General features: G+C 40.9%; 1 long non-coding RNA gene across 1 annotated transcript in view; it reads left to right on the plus strand.

The window, feature by feature from the left end:
* LOC141259492 (uncharacterized) overlaps positions 1-21,036 on the plus strand; it is a 281,707-nt gene that overhangs the window by 213,539 nt on the left and 47,132 nt on the right. The window contains exon 2 of the long non-coding RNA XR_012318427.1: positions 11,681-11,918. This is a non-coding gene — a long non-coding RNA (uncharacterized lncRNA). The remainder of the gene's footprint in view (positions 1-11,680; positions 11,919-21,036) is intronic.

A 21,036-nucleotide genomic window follows, 5' to 3' on the forward strand; every position in this document is an offset into this window, starting at 1 on the left:
AGCACAAATACCAGGATGGGGGCACCCCATACCAGCATGGGAGACCATATACCAATAAAAATGCTCGCCACTCGGGAGTAGAACGGGCTCAATAGCTAGTATATATATATATATATATATATATATATATATATGTATGTATATGTATGTATACATACACATACACTGCTCAAAAAAATAAAGGGAACACTCAAATAACACATCCTAGATCTGAATGAATGAAATATTGTCATTGAATACTTTGTTCTGTACAAAGTTGAATGTGCTGACAACAAAATCACACAAAAATCATCAATGGAAATCAAATTTATTAACCACTGGAGGCCTGGATTTGGAGTCACCCCCAAAATTAAAGTGGAAAAACACACTACAGGCTGATCCAACTTTGATATACTGTCCTTAAAACAAGTCAAAATGAGGCTCAGTATTGTGTGTGGCCTCCACGTGCCTGTATGACCTCCGTACAATACCTGGGCATGCTCCTGATGAGGTTGCGGATGGTCTCCTATGGGATCTCCTCCCAGACCTGGACTAAAGCATCCAACATCTCTTGGACAGTCTGTGGTGCAACGTTGATGGATGGAGCGAGACATGATGTCCCAGATGTGCTCAATCGGATTCAGGTCTGGGGAATGGGCGGGCCAGTCCATAGCTTCAATGCCTTCATCTTGCAAAAACTGCTGACACACTCCAACCACATGTGGTCTGGCATTGTCCTGAATTAGGAGGAACCCAGGGCCAACCGCACCGGCATATGGTCTCACAAGGGGTCTGAGGATCTCATCTCGATACCTAATGGCAGTCAGGCTACCTCTGGCAAGCACATGGAGGGCTGTGCGGCCCTCCAAAGAAATGACACCCCACACCATTACTGCCCCACTGCCAAACCGGTCATGCTGAAAGATGTTGCATCTGTGGATTTCGGGCCCTCATACCACCCTCATGGAGTCGGTCTCTAACCGTTTGTGCAGACACATGCACATTTGTGGCCTGCTGGAGGTCATTTTGCAGGGCTCTGGCAGTGCTCCTCCTGTTCCTCCTTGCACAAAGGCGGAGGTAGCAGCCCTGCTGCTGGGTGGTTGCCCTCCTATGGCCCCCTCCACGTCACCTGGTGTACTGGCCTGTATCCTGGTAGCGCCTCCAGCCTCTGGACACTACGCTGACAGACACAGTAAACCATCTTGCCACAGCTCGCATTGATGTGCCATCCTGGATGAGCTGCACTATCTGAGCAACTTCTGTGGGTTCTAGAGTTCGTCTCATGCTACCATGAGTGTGAAAGCACAACCAACATTCAAAAGTGACCAAAACATCAGCCATTCCTTTATTAAGGGTGTCTTGATAATTGCCAATAATTTCCATCTATTGTCTATTCCATTTGCACAACAGCATGTGAAATTGATTGCCAATCAGTGTTGCTTCCTAAGTGAACAGTTTGATTTCATAGTAGTTTGATTTACTTGTAGTTAAATTCTGTTGTTTAAGTGTTCCCTTTATTTTTTTGAGCAGTGTATATATATATATATATATATATATATATATATATATATATATATATACAGTACAGATCAAAAGTTTGGACACATCTTCTCATTTAAAGATTTTTCTGTATTTTCATAACTATGAAAATTGTACATTCACACTGAAGGCATCAAAACTATGAATTAACACATGTGGAATTATATACTTAACAAAAAAGTGTGAAACAACTGAAAATATGTCTTATATTCTAGGTTCTTCGAAGGAGCCACCTTTTGCTTTGATGACTGCTTTGCACACTCTTGGCATTCTCTTGATGAGCTTCAAGAGGTAGTCACCGGAAATGGTTTCACTTCACAGGTGGGCCCTGTCAGGTTTAATAAGTGGGGAAGTCTGACGACAAGGTTACGAATAGAAAATGTGACTTGACGAAGTTGTAGACAATGACGGATGGTAGGTCCCTAATGAATGGGCTAATGTTGATGACTAATGTTCCAGGGGCTGAGCAGCGCAAATGTCAAGTACATGGTCTATGTGTGAACTGTGGGTTATAATGTGATTGTGTATATTATGTGTTCAACCCCACAAGTTTGAAGAGAGGGGGGGATATGTAATGCAGCGGCTTGCTGCATTACTAAAATGTCCAAGGGGTATGTTCTGGCTGAACACGTACCTCCCCTTCAGGTCACTGATCACATGACTGTGACATCATCACAGATCCTGTGCGCACAGAAGGATATATAAATCCTGGTGGTTTTGAAACAGTGGGGAAGGCAAGAAGCCTGATCCCTGTGTCTGAGACACCATTAGCCTTGGAAGGCAAGAGGCCTGAATCCTGTGTCTGGGACACCATTAGCCCTGGATGGCATGTGGCCTGGAGACCACATCTGATGAGCCTTAAACCACAGCTGTGGCAGAACAGAGCGGATAGAAGCAGCAAAGACCCGGCTAAGGTAAAACGGTGCTTTATATGGACATTGATGTTGTTACCTTGCTGAAGTCTGTATCTGAATCCAAGCGGGCATAGCTGCCACTGAAAAGGCTCTAGAAAATTACATGTGTAAAATTTCTGCTAACCACTGAGATGGACGATGTTATAAGCAGTTTATGATGTGTAATAAACTGCTGGACTTCATATTACCGGAAAACGTTGCATGTGTGCTTTAATTTACCCGGTGAAGTGAGTGCCCCTCAACATGATCATTAGTGCTACCTTACAATATATATACAGTACAGACCAAAAGTTTGGACACACCTTCTCATTTAAAGATTTTTCTGTCTTTTCATGACTTTGAAAATTGTACATTCACACTGAAGGCATCAAAACTATGAATTAACACATGTGGAATTATATACTTAACAAAAAAGTGTGAAACATCTGAAAATATATCTTATATTCTAGGTTCTTCAAAGTAGCCACCTTTTGCTTTGATGACTGCTTTGCACACTCTTGGCATTCTCTTGATGAGCTTCAAGAGGTAGTCACTGGAAATGGTCTTCCAACAATCTTGAAGGAGTTCCCAGAGATGCTTAGCACTTGTTGGCCCTTTTGCCTTTACTCTGCGGTACAGCTCACCCCAAACCATCTCGATTGGGTTCAGGTCTGGTGACTGTGGAGGCCAGGTCATCTGGCGTAGCACCCCATCACTCTCCCTCTTGGTCAAATAGCCCTTGCACAGCCTGGAGGTGTGTTTGGAACCATTGTCCTGTTGAAAAATAAATGATGGTGCAACTAAACGCAAACCGGATGGAATTGCATGCCGCTGCAAGATGCTGTGGTAGCCATGTTGGTTCAGTATGCCTTCAATTTTGAATAAATCCCCAACAGTGTCACCAGCAAAGCACCCCCCACAATCACACCTCCTCCTCCATGCTTCAAGGTGGGAACCAGGCATGTAGAGTCCATCCGTTCACCTTTTCTGCGTCGCACAAAGACACAGTGGTTGGAACCAAAGATCTCAAATTTGGACTCATCAGACCAATGCACAGATTTCCACTGGTCTAATGTCCATTCCTTGTTTTCTTTAGCCCAAACAAGTCTCTTCTGCTTGTTGCCTGTCCTTAGCAGTGGTTTCCTAGCAGCTATTTTACCATGAAGGCCTGCTGCATAAAGTCTCCTCTTAACAGTTGTTGTAGAGATGTGTCTGCTGCTAGAACTCTGTGTGGCATTGACCTGGTCTATAATCTGAGCTGCTGTTAACCTGCGATTTCTGAGGCTGGTGACTCGGATAAACTTATCCTCAGAAGCAGAGGTGACTCTTGGTCTTCCTTTCCTGGGGAAGTCCTCATGTGAGCCAGTTTCTTTGTAGCGCTTGATGGGTTTTGCAACTGCACTTGGGGACACTTTCAAAGTTCACCCAATTTTTCTTACTGACTGACCTTCATTTCTTAAAGTAATGATGGCCACTTGTTTTTCTTTACTTAGCTGCTTTTTTCTTGCCATAATACAAATTCTAACAGTCTATTCAGTAGGACTATCAGCTGTGTATCCACCAGACTTCTGCACAACACACCTGATGGACCCAAACCCATTTATAAGGCAAGAAATCCCACTTATTAAACCTGACAGGGCACACCTGTGAAGTGAAAACCATTTCTGGTGACTACCTCTTGAAGCTCATCAAGAGAATGCCCAGAGTGTGCAAAGCAGTCATCAAAGCAAAAGGTGGCTACTTTGAAGAACCCAGAATATAAGACATATTTTCAGTTGTTTCACACTTTTTTGTTAAGTATATAATTCCACATGTGTTAATTCATAGTTTTGATGCCTTCAGTGTGAATGTACAATTTTCAAAGTCATGAAAATACAGAAAAATCTTTAAATGAGAAGGTGTGTCCAAACTTTTGGTCTATACCGTATATATATATGTATATATATATATATATATATATATATATATATATATATATATATACACGTATATAAAAATATATATATATATATATATATATATATATATATATATATATATAGGGAATTAGGTCACCCCCTCATAAAAGACCTGGAGATATCAGAGGATATTTAAGTTTAAAGTATTTTTTGCAGTGAAGTGTTCTATTGCAACTGAGGAATTCGTAGAAGCTCCATTTGCAAGTGAAAACATTTATCTAATATGACAGTAGTCATAGAGAGCACTGATCTGGCTTTTCCCAAGATTGCACAGCTCTGAGGGGCCATGGAGAGGACACCTGGCAATCATTCCTCAATCATGCATTACCTGCTTTTGTCTTTTTCTTCAAATTCTCCAACTGTCTAAGATAGTTGGGCACCCAAACTGCTCCTGCTTTATTGTAGGAGCACAAGCTTTAAAGGGGTTTTCCAACTTCATGAAATTTTAATCTAAGACAAGTTTTTCATAAATGCATACTCACTAGATCCTCCTTAGTCCTTTTCAGAGAGCTTTGGAGAATAATACGTTATGTCTCGCTACCTCTTTGTACACTTGTTTATTTTCTCTACAGCACTTGTCCGGTTCAGGTTAACAAATATGGTTACCATCTATCTATCTCCTTCTTCAGATTCTATTCCACCCTCAGCACTATTGCAACGTTTACTCCTCTGCCACTCTGAAAATTTAAATAAATTTAGCCTTCTGGTCACTCCTCTGAGAGTTCCTTCAGCACAATAGAATCATGCAATCATAAAATCATAGAATGTTAGAGTTGGAGGGGACCTCCAGGGTCATCGGGCCCATCCACTTGCTCAATGCAGGATTCACTAAACTATCTCAGACAGATGTCTGTCCAGCCTCTGTTTGAAGACTTCCATTGAAGGAACCTCTCGTGGCAGCCTGTTCCACTCGGTAATCACCCACACTGTCAAAAAGTATTTTCTAATATCTAATCTGTATCCCCATTGCTACTAGTCTTTCTTTGTGCAAATGAGAATAAAGCTGATCCCTCAACAGTGTGACAGGCCTTGAGATATTTGTAGACCGCTATTAAATCTTTTCTCAGTCTTCTCTTTTGCAAGCTAAACATTCCCAAATCCACTAACCGTTCCCCATAAGACATTTTTTGCAGACCGGTCACCATTTTGTTTGCTTTTCTCTGGACTCTTTTTAAGATGTGGTGCTCAGAACTGGACACAGTATTCCAGATGAGGTCTGACCAAAGAGGAGTAGAGGGGGATAATTACTTCACGTGTTCTAGACTGTATGCTTCTGTTAATGCAACCCAGAATTGTGTTTGCCTCTTTTGCTGCTGCATCACACTGTTGATTCATGTTCAGTCTGTGATCTATTAGTATATCCAAGTCTTTTTCTCATGTGCTGTTGCTTAGCCCTATTACTCCCATTCTGAATATGCTTTTTCATTTATCTTGCCCAGAAGTAGGACTTTGCATTTCTCCTTTTTAAATATCATTCTGTTTGGAACTGTGGGCAGCAACTGTTTGTTTAGATCTTTTTGAATCCTCTCTCTCTCCTCTCTAGTATTATCTATTAGTGACGAGTTAGCATGCTCATTTAACCCTTTCACCGAGCATGCTTGAGTGCTTACCGAGTATCTTCGGTGTGCTCATATATTATGTTTGAGTCCCTGCGTCTGCATGATTTATGGCTGTTACACAGCCTCAACACATGCAGGGATGTTAGACAGCCTGAACACATGTGAGGATTCCCTAAAAGCCATAAATCATGCAGATACAGGGAGTCGAACATAATATACGAGCACACTGAAGCTACTCGGTAAGCACCTGAGCATGCCGGTTAAAGGGTTAAACGAGCTTACTAGCTATCCCTCCTAGCTTTGTGTCATCAGAAAGTTTAATCAGTTTACCCTCAATTCCTTCATCTAAAACATTGATAAAGATGTTGAACAACACAGGGCCCAGGACAAAGCCTTCTGGTACCCCACTTGAGACATTCTTCCAACTGGATGTGCAACTTTTATGACCACTCTTTGGGTTGGATCACTAAGCCAGTTATGAATCCACCTAACAGTTGCTTTGTTTATTTCATAGTTGGTCATTCATTTTTTCAATAAGAATGGTATGAGATACTTTATCAAATACTTTTCTGAAGTCAAGATATACTATATCTACTGCATTTCCCTGATACACCCAGTCAGTGATTCTGTCATAGAAGAAAATTAAGTTAGTCAAACATGACTTATTAGTTACAAACCCATGCTGACTCTGGTTAATCACTTCATTTTTATAAAGGTACTTGCATATATGTCATTTAATAATTTTTACAAAGATCTTTCCTGGTATAGAATTAAGACTCACAGTCCTATAGTACCCTGGGTCCACCTTCTTCTCCTTTTTAAAGATAGGGACAACATTTGCTCTTCTTCAGTCTTCATGGACTTCTCCTGTTCTCCAAGAATTTTCAAAGATTATGGAGAATGGTTCAATAATTTCCTCTGCTATCTCCTTCGGTACCCTAGGATGCAAGTACTTTTACATTGCATGATCCGAGTAAAAAGCATTACTGCTGTTTGGGCAAAACAGTAGGATTTACAGTACAGACCAAAAGTTTGGACACACCTTCTCATTTAAAGATTTTTCTGTATGTTCATGACTTTGAAAATTGTACATTCACACTGAAGGCATCAAAACGATGAATTAACACATGTGGAATTATATACTTAACAAAAAAGTGTGAAACAACTGAAAATATGTCTTATATTCTAGGTTCTTCAAAGTAGCCACCTTTTTCTTTGATGACTGCTTTGCACACTCTGGGCATTCTCTTGATGAGCTTCAAGAGGTAGTCACCGGAAATGGTTTTCACTTCACAGGTGTGCCCTGTCAGGTTTAATAAGTGGGATTTCTTGCCCTATAAATGGGGTTGGGACCATCAGTTGTGTTGTGCAGAAGTCTGGTGGATACACAGCTGATAATCCTACTGAATAGACTGTTAGAATTTGTATAATGGCAAGAAAAAATCAGCTAAGTAAAGAAAAACGAGTGGCCATCATTATTTTAAGAAATGAAGGTCAGTCAGTCCGAAAAATTGGGCAAACTTTGAAAGTGTCCCCAAGTGCAGTTGCAAAAACCATCAAGCGCTACAAAGAAACTGGCTCACTTGAGGACTGCCCCAGGAAAGGAAGACCAAGAGTCACCTCTGCTTCTGAGGATAAGTTTATCCGAGTCACCAGCCTCAGAAAATCGCAGGTTAACAGCAGCTCAGATTAGAGATCATGTTAAGGCCACACAGAGTTCTAGCAGCAGACACATCTCTACAGCAACTGTTGAGAGGAGACTTTGTGCAGCAGGCCTTCATGGTAAAATAGCTGCTAGGAAACCACTGCTAAGGACAGGCAACAATCAGAAGAGACTTGTTTGGGCTAAAGAACACAAGGAATGGACATTAGACCAGTGGAAATCTGTGCTTTGGTCTGACGAGTCCAAATTTGAGATCTTTGGTTCCAACCATGTGTCTTTGTGCGACGCAGAAAAGGTGAACGGATGGACTCTATATGCCTGGTTCCCACCGTGAAGCATGGAGGAGGAGGTGTGATGGTGTGGGGGTGCTTTGCTGGTGACACTGTTGGGGATTTATTCAAAACTGAAGGCATACTGAACCAGCATGGCTACCACAGCATCTTGCAGCGGCATGCTATTCCATCCGGTTTGCGTTTAGTTGGACCATCATTTAATTTTCAACAGAACAATAACCCCAAACACACCTCCAGGCTGTGTAAGGGCTATTTGACCAAGAGGGAGAGTGATGGGGAGCTACGCCAGATGACCTGGCCTCCACAGTCACCAGACCTGAACCCAATCGAGATGGTTTGGGGTGAGCTGGACCGCAGAGTGAAAGCAAAAGGGCCAACAAGTGATAAGCATCTCTGGGAACTCCTTCAAGATTGTTGGAAGACCATTTCCGATGACTACCTCTTGAAGCTCATCAAGAGAATGCCAAGAGTGTGCAAAGCAGTCATCAAAGCAAAAGGTGGCTACTTTGAAGAACCTAGAATATAAGACATATTTTCAGTTGCTTCACACTTTTTTGTTAAGTATATAATTCCACATGTGTTAATTCATAGTTTTGACGCCTTCAGTGTGAATGTACAATTTTCATAGTCATGAAAATACAGAAAAATCTTTAAATGAGAAGGTGTGTCCAAACTTTTGGTCTGTACTGTATAAGAACTGAACATTTTCTGAACTGGTAGAGGCCATGTAGTAAAAAAAACATACACAGCTTACCGCTCAACTCTCTGGCCCCTCCGCTTCTTACCATCACAAATCCAGTCCCCATAGCATCTTCAGATCACCGCAGCTCACATTAAATTTCCTGGGCCCCTCACACTGAGCCAAGGCTTTTGGGTTTGATTAGTGTCAGGAGGCTGCGCATGTGCATGGGGTCAAGGCGCACACGATGAAAACATGAAAACATGACACCATCACCTTTGGCGTGTGCTTATTCAGAACCCTCCAAATCCTCATTAGACCCGGAAGAGTAGGCCTAGCATGACAGGCCCAGGGAATTCAATGCGACTGGTGGCATTCTGCAGATGCATTGAGAATTGGAGGGGTGACAGTAAGGAGTATTTTTTAAAAAAATATATTGATTATGCTCTGTTATCTTGTGAGTACCCAGACCATAATAAGGGACATTAAATTCACACACTATTACTTCTCTGCAAATCAAACTTCTACAGAAACAGGCGAATTCGAATTTTGACTGATCGACTAATCTCTAGTCTGCTACTCCATCGCAACACATCATTGACTCATTTTGACTAAAGCAAGATGGAATAACATTGCATTGAACTATTTAGTTACAGATGCCTAGTAAAGTTTATATAGAAGGAAGAGGATGAAGGTGGGAGGAGCGAAAGTAATATCAGCATGAGAGAAAGAGAGGCATAGAATTGCACATTCCCATGCTGCTGGTTTCTAGCAGGTTTTTTTCTGCTGTACAATATCTTAAATTCTGCTGCTTCTGAATATTGCAGCTGTGAATCTAGCAATGGGGAGAGTGAAAAAGACTTGAAGGGGTACTCCGGGGAGACAAAAAATGATCCTAATGCTCATATCTTCAGAAACTATTAGGCTACCATGAATAGTGCTGTTTTCCATTCTCACAATGGCTGTAATTCTGTGACGCATGAGCTACTCCATTACCCATCATGGGTGTGGTCTGCTCCTGGCTGCTAAAAGTAACCCATCCCCTGATACCATCAGCTTGTTTTCAGTCTGGTATCACGAGTGTGATGGGGGTGTGGCTTGCTCACAGATGCTAACAACTGTCAGTTCCTGGATAATATGTCCTTCCCTGCAGTTCTAGATAAGGGAGCAGGCCACGCCCCCCTATCTAGCACTGAACACAATCCGATATTATCAGGTAACTGGCAGCTGCTAGCAGCTGGGAGGAGGTCACTCCCTTGTTACACTCCCTGATATTGGACTGAAGAGCAGGAGATAATCAGGTGACTGGCAGAAACTAATAGGGAATAGGCCATGTCCCCTGATATTGGACTGAATACAAGCAGATGGTATCAGGGGACTGGCTACTGCTTGAAGCCAGGAGCAGGCCACGCTTTCTAATGTATGACATAATGTGCCAGAAGGGAGGGGGTGCACCAAGGAGCAGCTCCTGCACTATAGAATTACAGCTACTGTGAGGATGGAAAACAGAATTATTCATGTTATCCTAATAGTTTATGAAGGTATGAGAATTAGGATAACTTTTTATTTCCCTGCTGGCAGCTCTTATTGTTTATTTCCCTGCTGGCAGCGCACGTTCATCTCCCAGTGACCTTCAGCAAAATGGTGTCGGGGCGACGCATGCGCAAATTCAGACTTCAGCTAAATGAAGAGCCGAGATCTCAATCTGCACATGCGTCACCACCGGCATCATTTTGCTGAAGACCACTCGGAGATGAATGTGTGCAAGCGCCACCAGTGGCAAGGGCAGAGCTAGTGCGAACTTTAACAAAAAAGGCTCAAATAAATGCAGAGGGGCCATGCAGAGTCGAAAACCCTACCCACAGTCCCGCCCCAAAGTCCTACCTCAATGCTCAAAGAGGATATTGCTCCAAAACTTCTAACGTGAATTAAATAAGAACCAGGAAGTGGATTTCATCCCTACAGGTATCTATTAAATCAGTATAAAAGCACCATTATGGCCATACCTTTATTTTAACATACTAAATCGTGGTGACAGTTTCCCTTTAAACTTTAGGGGGGTGTACATATTGTTCCTAATACCCTTTAAATATTTTATATTTGTTAACACACATATATTATAGTGCAATAAAATAGCCCATTGATTTCTTATTTTGTCCAAGATGCACTGCAGCTTGCTTATCTGTTTACAGATTTATATTCTCTTAATGTTATCTTCTATGCTTACACATTATTATGGTAAATGCTATTTCCACATGCTAAAACAAATTATTCTACTGGCAGATGATTAATTAGCCTATTTTTCTAGCATAATAGAAAGGAAGCGATTTAAGATGAAAGATGTAAAACCGGTCATGACAAAGCAATGCATTTACATAAAATTTACAGGATTAATAACAAACCATATTAGACATGCATGGCTTCCCTAAATAAAAAGGGATATACTGCTTTTTGGCTCCTCACACTCCCTTCATTTTTACTGTTGATGCCAACAGGTAAGTTTAAACTAAGCTTTATGTTATATTATAATCGGTAAGTTTTGTAGAAAATGTTAAAATTGATCCTCACTTCCTCAAACTGAAAAACAGCTACAGCGTTCATGTATATCAGCACCAGACTATGAATAATTATCCATTCTATCAAGAGTAAAATGTTCACAATTGAATTCTTACATTTTACCTGTAGGACCCCATTTCTTTCAGAGAGAAAGACACACAGCATCTGCTGCCTTTAAAGAGCGCTAGGATAGCAAAACCCTCCAAGAGTCATCATACTGTATATCAAGAACAGATGATAGTAGCAATGAATAAAAGGCAACAGAATTGTTCAGGAAGGCAAAAAAGAACAGAAACCAAGCAATTTCAGGCATCAAATCTGTATTCCAGTGTCTATGACATGTATACAATATGTAACATTGAAGGAAAGTATTTCTCTTTGTGTATATCCAATTCATGAATGTTTTAATGATTTTTGAGATCTGATTCCAATGTTAAAATAACACTAAATAGGAATACAAAAGTTAATCCTGCTTAGCTGTTTCATCTATATTTAGGGAACAACTATGAGGTTGTGATTAACAAATGGGTAGGGTTTAATGATCTCTGTATATTTCTGCAGACAGGACCGAGGGGGAGAGGCATCTGCTGCAGCAAGTTATCTTACAGTCAGAAGATCGAGAGCAAGAAGAGGACATTGCTGATCTGCTGGAATACACGGGATTTTGTTACAGATTTTCCAGTTTTCATTTCAATTTGAGGCAAAATGAATATATAAATACAGAAGAGACGATTAAAGGTGGAAGAACTTATAGTATTTATATAATTTTTTGAGACGCCTTTGGGCTTTATTTATCAAGGTACGTGTTTCTTTGTATCATGTGTTTCTTTGGAAAAATTCAAGCTGCAGTTTGGTTGCTGTCTGCAAGAAAGAAAGATTTTGTAGCATGGTTTTGACCATTTAGACCTTTTTATGTATTTATTTAATCATATACAGCTGTCATATTTGATCCTCATTTAGTGATGACATCATCAATGCAATGACTCTATCAAATAATGCAATTAAAAAACATTATTTTTTGTACACATTGCCAAACTAGAAAGAATGAAAATAAAGTCTGACAAAATAAGATAAAGCTATATTGGTATAATCATCGTTATATGTCATGTAATATAATTATATTAATTTTTTTTGTGAATTCAATTGGTGAAATTGTTTGCTAATAAGGAACTATGGAGAGAGGAAGCAAATCTCCACTAATTAAGAAACAATTTCAACTTTGAATTTCTCTATGGCCTCATTCAGATGTGTGTGTTGTGCGTACGTATTCTATCCTTTTTCTCAGATACAACATGTAACCATTATAATATATGTTGCTATTCACATGTCCTTGTTTCTTCGTGGACTGGACCATGTGTCCATGAAAAACAGATGGAGACATGTCTGTTCTTTTCTGGCAGCATAGATGAAAAGGGCAAATACAAATCTATGAATCAGTGAAAAACACAGCACATGGATGACATCCGTGTGCCATTTGTGTGCTGTACGTATTTAATATGGCAAAGTATATGCGAAACTTTGTCATTTATTAATTTCTTTATCCATCCATGAATATCATTGATGACACACTAATGGTAAAAATGGACACACTGATAGTAAAAACGGACACACAGATGACACACTGATGGTAAAAATGTACAAACACTGTGAATGAGGCATAAAACAGCTAAATGGATTTCTACAAGAAAGGAAATATGCAAATTGCCTCGTCAGAGAAAAGGAGGACTTGTACTCTATAGCGCCACCTATTGGAAGCAGCAATCCTACAAGTCACAATGAACCCTTTAACGAGTCGTGCAATATGACTTAGGATAAAAGCCAAATCAGAATCTCAATTTGCAGACACTGTGTTTCGGGCTGTTAACCCTCGTCAGTGCAACGTATGAGAACTGATTTGGCTAGGTGAGAGGCTCTGGACTGAGGTCTAAGGGGTAACATTTCTCCTGGCACATCAAGGTAAGGAGGCTTATTCGCGATGCAATGCTCCTCTGGGAAAGGAAAGAAATTTACAAGAAAGGAAAGGATTTAATCAGCTTTAAACCATCCTTAACATATGTGCCATTGGCTGGGATTATAAAATACTAATGACAATCTCTTTTTAAGGTTTGGCCAGCAATGACCACATTGCTGGCAGTGCTGTGGTTTGTGTAATCAGCAGGGTTATAGTGCTGCTTCTGCTGCTGTTGCAATTCAATCACATTTTTTTTATTGCATTTGTGCAGAAGCAACTCACCAATATTACTAAAATAAAAAAATAATAACTTTCTTACGGCCACAAAAAGTTTTTATATTTCAAACAATATTTATTTTTTGCACTTGTGAATGCCTGTTACTGTATTTTTTGGACTATAAAATACACTTTCACACCCCCACCAAATTTGGGAGGAAAATGGGGTGTGTCTTATAGTCTAAATGTAGCTTTCCTGGGGGCATGGCAGCGGTGGAGCCGGGTCACAGGAGGCAGGGTCGCAGCTGCAGGAAATCGGCAGGAGTGGGGTGATGTTGTGGGCCCTGGGCTGGGAGGAGGGGGTGTCCCAGTAGTGCGAGGCGGGAGCCATTGATTTCCCTGTGATGGCTTCAGGAAAATGGCGTCGACATAAGCACAGATTTAGATCTTGGCTCAATGAAGAGTCAAGATTTCAATCTGCCCATTTTCCTGAAGCCACTGCTGGGAAATCAATGTGCACAGTGTGGATTCTGCTCCTACCTCGCACCGCCGGGACACCCCTTCCTCCCTGCCCAGGGCCCGCAGCATCACCCTATTCCTGCCGCCACCGGCTTCCTGCAGTGACAACCCTGCTCCTGACTCCTGTGACCCCGCTCCCCCACCGCCACCGCCTGTTAGCTAAATTTGGTCTATAATGTGGATTCTCATTTTCACATGAAAAATATTTTTTTTTCTTATTTTCCTCCTCTACATTTGCGTTGTGTCATATGGTCCTGTGCGTCTAATAGTCTGAAAAATACGGTATATTAGTCAAATTTCAGTAATGTACATGCAAAACCAAAACTGAAGCCTGTTATCACTCTTTTTTTAGTGTTTACCAAAAATTTCTTAATAACTTCTTTTAGTGAAAAGGGGATTGTTTTAAAACAAATAAGAAAAAGAGAAGTAAAAAAAATAGACTGTGAATGTCTGCCTTGTAAAGTGTGCATTTTACAAACAGTACAGATATGAAATGTCAGGTGAGTTGAAAAGAAATGGTGCGTTCTGAAAAAATGTTGCGACTTTTGGCATTTTTTTCATCAGTTTGACTCAGCTCCGCTGAAATGGACAGAGCTGTCCAATAGTCGGGTGGGGAGTGTGGCCACATCCGCCTGTCAAATAATGAAAAACGACCGCACTTTGTACACCAGAAATGCTACTACAGTGACTAACTGAAGTAGCATTTCTGGCACACGTCACTTAGAAGAGTCGCCAAATTAATGAAATGGCATGCTCCTCTTAATGAATTTGGTACCTTCTATTTCAGTAAGACTGGCATAGCTGTCTTGATGAATCGACCCCTTAGTCTTTTTGATTGCAGACATTCAATTCCATTAATAACATCTTTGGATTCTTAGACTACTAGTCAGGTACCTTGTCCCCTAAGTATAAACACTGCAGGTGCTATGGAGGATATTAATGACTTTTTTCATTTGATGCTGTGCATGACAGCAGTCAGCATTTGGACTTGAATGAGATGGGGCAGAGGAGATGTTGATGATGGCACAAACCCTTGTTGATAGTAGTTGTGGACTTGTAGCTGTAGTGTTAAGGGCACTGCTAGTGCCAGTCGAGGTAGTAATGGCACTCAGAGTCAGGACAAATCTAGAGGAGGGAATCAGAAGCAAGGAGATCAAGATGTTTCCCACAGTGAGACAACTGTCAGCCAATTCAAGGATTATGGATGTGAAGACACGGGGTCTTCTGTGGGCATAATACTACTCAGACAACACAGAGTGAGGGTATAACAGTGTGGCAATACTTTATTGAACCACCAAATGGACAATAAACACATAGAACAGTCCCAGCAAATACCCAAGATGGTGCAAAATTACACAGTCTCACCCCTGATAGAATAGCTGTGACTTTGGGACTTCCAGGGCCAACTACCTCAACCAGTGGCCCCCCCCCTTTTGGCAGGCCCCCACAGACAGAAGGTAGCCGAAAGCTTAGGAAGTTGACAGTCCATCGAGGTACAAGGCCAGGAGACCCAAGGGTCCCACCCTGGCCTCTCCGAGAGTTTCCATGGGGTCAGATGACCGGCTGATCCCAATTTGGCTTCTCTGAATGTCTCCATGGGTTCCAGGTGACCAGATGGTCCCACCTGGCAACCCTAAACAACATATCCATGGGGCCAGGTGACTTCACTGTCCAGCCTGGTCTCCCTAAATATATCCATGGGCTCTCTAATGGTCAATGGAGCAGATCCGTATCTTTCCAGTCAGGGCCATTTACTCTTAGGCTGGAATCATGTAGAATCCAAATCTGTGTATCTTTGGATATAGCCATGCTACCAAGCTGATGATCTGAAGAGAGTCTGATCTTTGATTCTCCTTGAAAAGTCTGTTTTAATTATCTGTTTCAAATCTATAGAGGCATATGTTCCTTAAATAGTTCACATTTGTTCTTTCAAGTACACATTCACAGGGCAAGGGTTAGGGAATGTATTATTCCACAGGGCTGAGGTCTCATTGTTTGAGCCTTTAATCAATTTACATAGTATAGCAGGGGGCTCTTGTAAATAAACATCTAGCTGGCTTTAGAATAATATGAAATTAGCATAGTAACAAATATCATTGTTTCAGAACCAAGAGAAGACAACATTCAGGGTTATACAAATACTGGTCTGTACTTCTTCACCCACCAAAGAAACACACAAGTTATAAAAGTCAACACAAACACAATAGTGCATTTCTCTTGGCTTATCAAATTTAAACGTCCGGCTGATTAAGATTGGAAGCTGTTTCGTCACAATGGAGATTATAATGATGATGACTCTGAAGTTGATTGGTAGATAACAGCTTAGAACCAGGCTGAGGAGATGAGGAATTGAGGAAGTGATATCATAGGGCAGATCTGTTTCTACTGCAGTCAGCTCAGGATGTGGTAAAAAAAGGAGAGACTGTGTGGCACTCCTATAAGAATACAAAAATAGGATTCCACTCCACAAAAATAAAATGAGAGTTCGTCACTCCAAAAAGTTGATGCAAAGATAATAAACTTTTTGTTGCATAATATATCCTCTATTTGCAATATTAATGTTTTGGCCCCTGTTGACTTTCTTCAGAACTAAGAATAATCAACAACAGAAAAAAGTTAGACATACATACAAATAATAAATGTCTATACAATAGTTCATCATGCAAAAGAAAAGGATCACATTATCACATAACAATTTTTATGAATAATTATAAGAAAAGAGATAAATGCTCCATATATAACATGAAGTACTAGCCCGGTGGTGGTTAATGAAACATGATCACCAGATTTACACAGCATAGAATACATTAGTGGAGAATAACAGAAATAAAGAATCACAATAGTCTTCATAATGGGATATAAATTCAAAAGTGTAAGAAAAGAGACAAAAAAAAAGGGATTTTACCATGACACTGCTCAGTGCAGACAAAGTGGCTGTGGGAGCTGCAAAGAAAATGCATACTATATGTTATAAAACTCCGACTAAAGATGGTAGGAATAGACTGTCATGTATTAACATATAAGTTATAAACCATTCACTAACCAAGAAAGCCTATAAATAATAATCTTTATTTTTATATAGCGCCAACATATTCCGCAGCACTTTACATACATTATCACCGCTGTCCCCATTGGGGCTCACAATCTAAATTCCCTATCAGTATGTCTTTGGAGTGTGGGAAGAAACCCAGAGAACCCGGAAGAAACCCGCACAAACACAGGGAGAACATGCAAACTCCTTGCAGATGTTGTTCTTGGTGGGATTTGAACCCAGGAGCCCAGTGCTGCAAGGCTGCAGTGCTATACGCTGAGCCACTGTGCTTCCCTATAAGCAGTGTATACACACCTAGTGTCTAAGAATGGCGCTGAGGAAGAGCATAACCGTGCTTCTGGAATGATGCTAAACAAATGCGGCATATGGTGTGCTAAATAGGAGACCGCACGTGCACTAAGTGCATGGAACTTCCGGGTGGGGACGCACTTCCAGTCGTGACATGTTACATGCTGTCGACATGTACGCATCACCAGAAGTGACACGTAGAGTAATAAGTGTCGTTTCCACACGCCATGTTGGTGGGAAACAGAAGAAAAGGGGGGCGTGTATATCATCCAAACTCAGTATATAGTATGTTGGTGCTGCGTATGATCAGATTGGAACAGCGCTTATATGTCCAATAGGTATACAGTGAGTACGGAAAGTATTCAGACCCCTTTAAATTTTTCACTCTTTGTTTTATTGCAGCCATTTGGTAAATTCTAAAAAGTTCATTTTTTTCTCATTAAAGTGCACTCTGCACCCCATCTTGACTGAAAAAAAACAGAAATGTAAAAATTTTTGCAAATTTATTAAAAAAGAAAAGCTGAAATATCACATGGTCATAAGTATTCAGACCCTTTGCTCAGTATTGAGTAGAAGTACCCTTTTAAGCTAGTACAGCCATGAGTCTTCTTTTCATCCAGGATATCTCTGTACTTGGTCGCATTCATGTTTCCTTCAATTACAACCAGTCGTCCTGACCCTGCAGCTAAAAAACACTACCATAGCATGATGCTGCCACCACCATGTTTCACTGTTGGGATTGCATTGGGCAGGTGATGAGCAGTGCCTGGTTTTCTCCACACATACCACTTAGAATTATTGCCAAAAAGTTCTATCTTTGTCTCATCAGACCAGAGAATCTTAGTTCTCATAGTCTGGGAGTTTTTGAGCAAACTCTATGTGGACCTTGGCCAGATCTGTGCCTTGCCACAATTCTGTTTCTGAGCTCCTTGGGCAGTTCCTTTGAGCTCATGATTCTCATTTGGTCTGACATGCACTGTGAGCTGTGAGGTCTTATATAGACAAGTGTGTGCCTTTCCAAATCAATTCCTATCAGTTTAATTAAACACAGCTGGACTCCAATGAAGGAGTAGAACCATCTAAAGGAGGATCACAAGGAAATGGACAGCATGTGACTTAGAGTGTCTGAGCAAAAGGTCAGAATACGTATGACTATGTGATATTTCAGTTTTTCTTTTTTAATAAATTTGCAAAAGTTTCTACATTTCTGTTTTTTTTTCAGTCAAGATGGGGTGCAAAGTGTACTTTAATGAGAGAAAAAAATTTACTTTTTCTAAATATTTTCTGTACCCGCTGTATAAGATGAACAAGAGATAATCTGATATGGGTCAGAATTAAAGATGAGCGAACATGTTTGGAAAATGTTCGGCTTTTTCAAATTTGACATGAACATTGCACATTCGGATTCGTAATTGGACACCAGAGCGTTTTTACTGAAAATCGGCCCAATTTGGCAAAAGTGCGGGAAATGATCGCGTTTCCACTACTGTATTTATAAGGACTTTGGCTAGTGTGGTGGTGCTGTATGATAAGCATATTTGATGAGGGGAGGGTGTGGGAGAGTTCAGAGTAGTGGTGGGCTGTTAATCTTATTTTTTTATTTATTTTTTTCTTAACTTAATGTGTGCTGATTCCAGCAAAACAATCAGGGCTATGGAACCATCCACAATGTCCAGACACAAGGGCTTCTGTCATTGGCTGCTGAAGTCACATATCCCTCTCCACATAAAGAGCAGACATGTTGTTTTAGCACCATTTTGTTAGTGTAACAGCGCAGAGAATCTACTCTTGATGCTGCTCCTGGATACTGAGCGATTTGAGATAGTTAGCTAGGCGGTTGCTTCTAAGTCAGATAGTTTAGATAAAATCCTGTGTGGCTGTGAAATCAACCTTCCAGCAGATCAATTGTTTTTGCTATTAGTGTGGCCCCGACAGAGACAGCAGGTCACATTTCAACATAGAACTCTGTTGTGCACTGATGATATTGTGCACCTTTGAAACTCAATTTTTTTCTGTTACTACTGTGCTACATACAGCAGGCCACATCTCAGCTTGTAATTTTCTGGCGGTGAAATTCAGCTATATCCAGAGCTCGTTCACAGTAAAAAAAATCACATTTTTCTGTTACTAACGTGCTATATACAACAGGACACATCTCAGCTTGTGATTTTTTTGGCGCATATATTCTGCTGTATACAGGCCTCGTCCACAGAAAAAAATCTAATTATTTCTGTTACTAACGTGCTACAGCAGGCCACATCTCAGCTTGTCATTTTTTTGGCAGTGAAATTCTGCTGTATCTTTGGATTATTATTCACTGACTGAAACTACTACTCCCATTTTCAATGTGATTCAGCACTGTTGTGATGCACTACAATCAGATGAGGCCTTTTCTATTCCTATGTGGAATTAGCGGTATGCTCTGCTCTCTTAACCCCACTGTGTAAAATACTAAAATGATTCTCTTTGGCCAGGCTTCAACTTTTATAGTGTTTGAAAAACATCAAGGTAAGGAGGCTTATTCGCGATGCAATGCTCCTCTGGGAAAGGAAAGAAATTTACAAGAAAGGAAAGGATTTAATCAGCTTTAAACCATCCTTAACATATGTGCCATTGGCTGGGATTATAAAATACTAATGACAATCTCTTTTTAAGGTTTGGCCAGCAATGACCACATTGCTGGCAGTGCTGTGGTTTGTGTAATCAGCAGGGTTATAGTGCTGCTTCTGCTGCTGTTGCAATTCAATCACATTTTTTTTATTGCATTTGTGCAGAAGCAACTCACCAACATTACTAAAATAAAAAAATAATAACTTTCTTACTGCCACAAAAAGTTTTTATATTTCAAACAATATTTATTTTTTGCACTTGTGAATGCCTGTTACTGTATTTTTTGGACTATAAAATACACTTTCACACCCCCACCAAATTTGGGAGGAAAATGGGGGTGTGTCTTATAGTCTAAATGTAGCTTTCCTGGGGGCATGGCAGCGGTGGAGCCGGGTCACAGGAGGCAGGGTCGCAGCTGCAGGAAATCGGCAGGAGTGGGGTGATGTTGTGGGCCCTGGGCTGGGAGGAGGGGGTGTCCCAGTAGTGCGAGGCGGGAGCCATTGATTTCCCTGTGATGGCTTCAGGAAAATGGCGTCGACATAAGCACAGATTTAGATCTTGGCTCAATGAAGAGTCAAGATTTCAATCTGCCCATTTTCCTGAAGCCACTGCTGGGAAATCAATGTGCACAGTGTGGATTCTGCTCCTGCCTCGCACCGCCGGGACACCCCTTCCTCCCTGCCCAGGGCCCGCAGCATCACCCTATTCCTGCCGCCACCGGCTTCCTGCAGTGACAACCCTGCTCCTGACTCCTGTGACCCCGCTCCCCCACCGCCACCGCCTGTTAGCTAAATTTGGTCTATAATGTGGATTCTCATTTTCACATGAAAAATATTTTTTTTTCTTATTTTCCTCCTCTACATTTGCGTTGTGTCATATGGTCCTGTGCGTCTAATAGTCTGAAAAATACGGTATATTAGTCAAATTTCAGTAATGTACATGCAAAACCAAAACTGAAGCCTGTTATCACTCTTTTTTTAGTGTTTACCAAAAATTTCTTAATAACTTCTTTTAGTGAAAAGGGGATTGTTTTAAAACAAATAAGAAAAAGAGAAGTAAAAAAAATAGACTGTGAATGTCTGCCTTGTAAAGTGTGCATTTTACAAACAGTACAGATATGAAATGTCAGGTGAGTTGAAAAGAAATGGTGCGTTCTGAAAAAATGTTGCGACTTTTGGCATTTTTTTCATCAGTTTGACTCAGCTCCGCTGAAATGGACAGAGCTGTCCAATAGTCGGGTGGGGAGTGTGGCCACATCCGCCTGTCAAATAATGAAAAACG

The sequence above is a fragment of the Phyllobates terribilis genome, unplaced genomic scaffold (genome assembly GCF_046119375.1).
Source record: "Phyllobates terribilis strain yellow unplaced genomic scaffold, ASM4611937v1 Scaffold_3__8_contigs__length_932513732, whole genome shotgun sequence".
NCBI lineage: Eukaryota > Metazoa > Chordata > Amphibia > Anura > Dendrobatidae > Phyllobates > Phyllobates terribilis.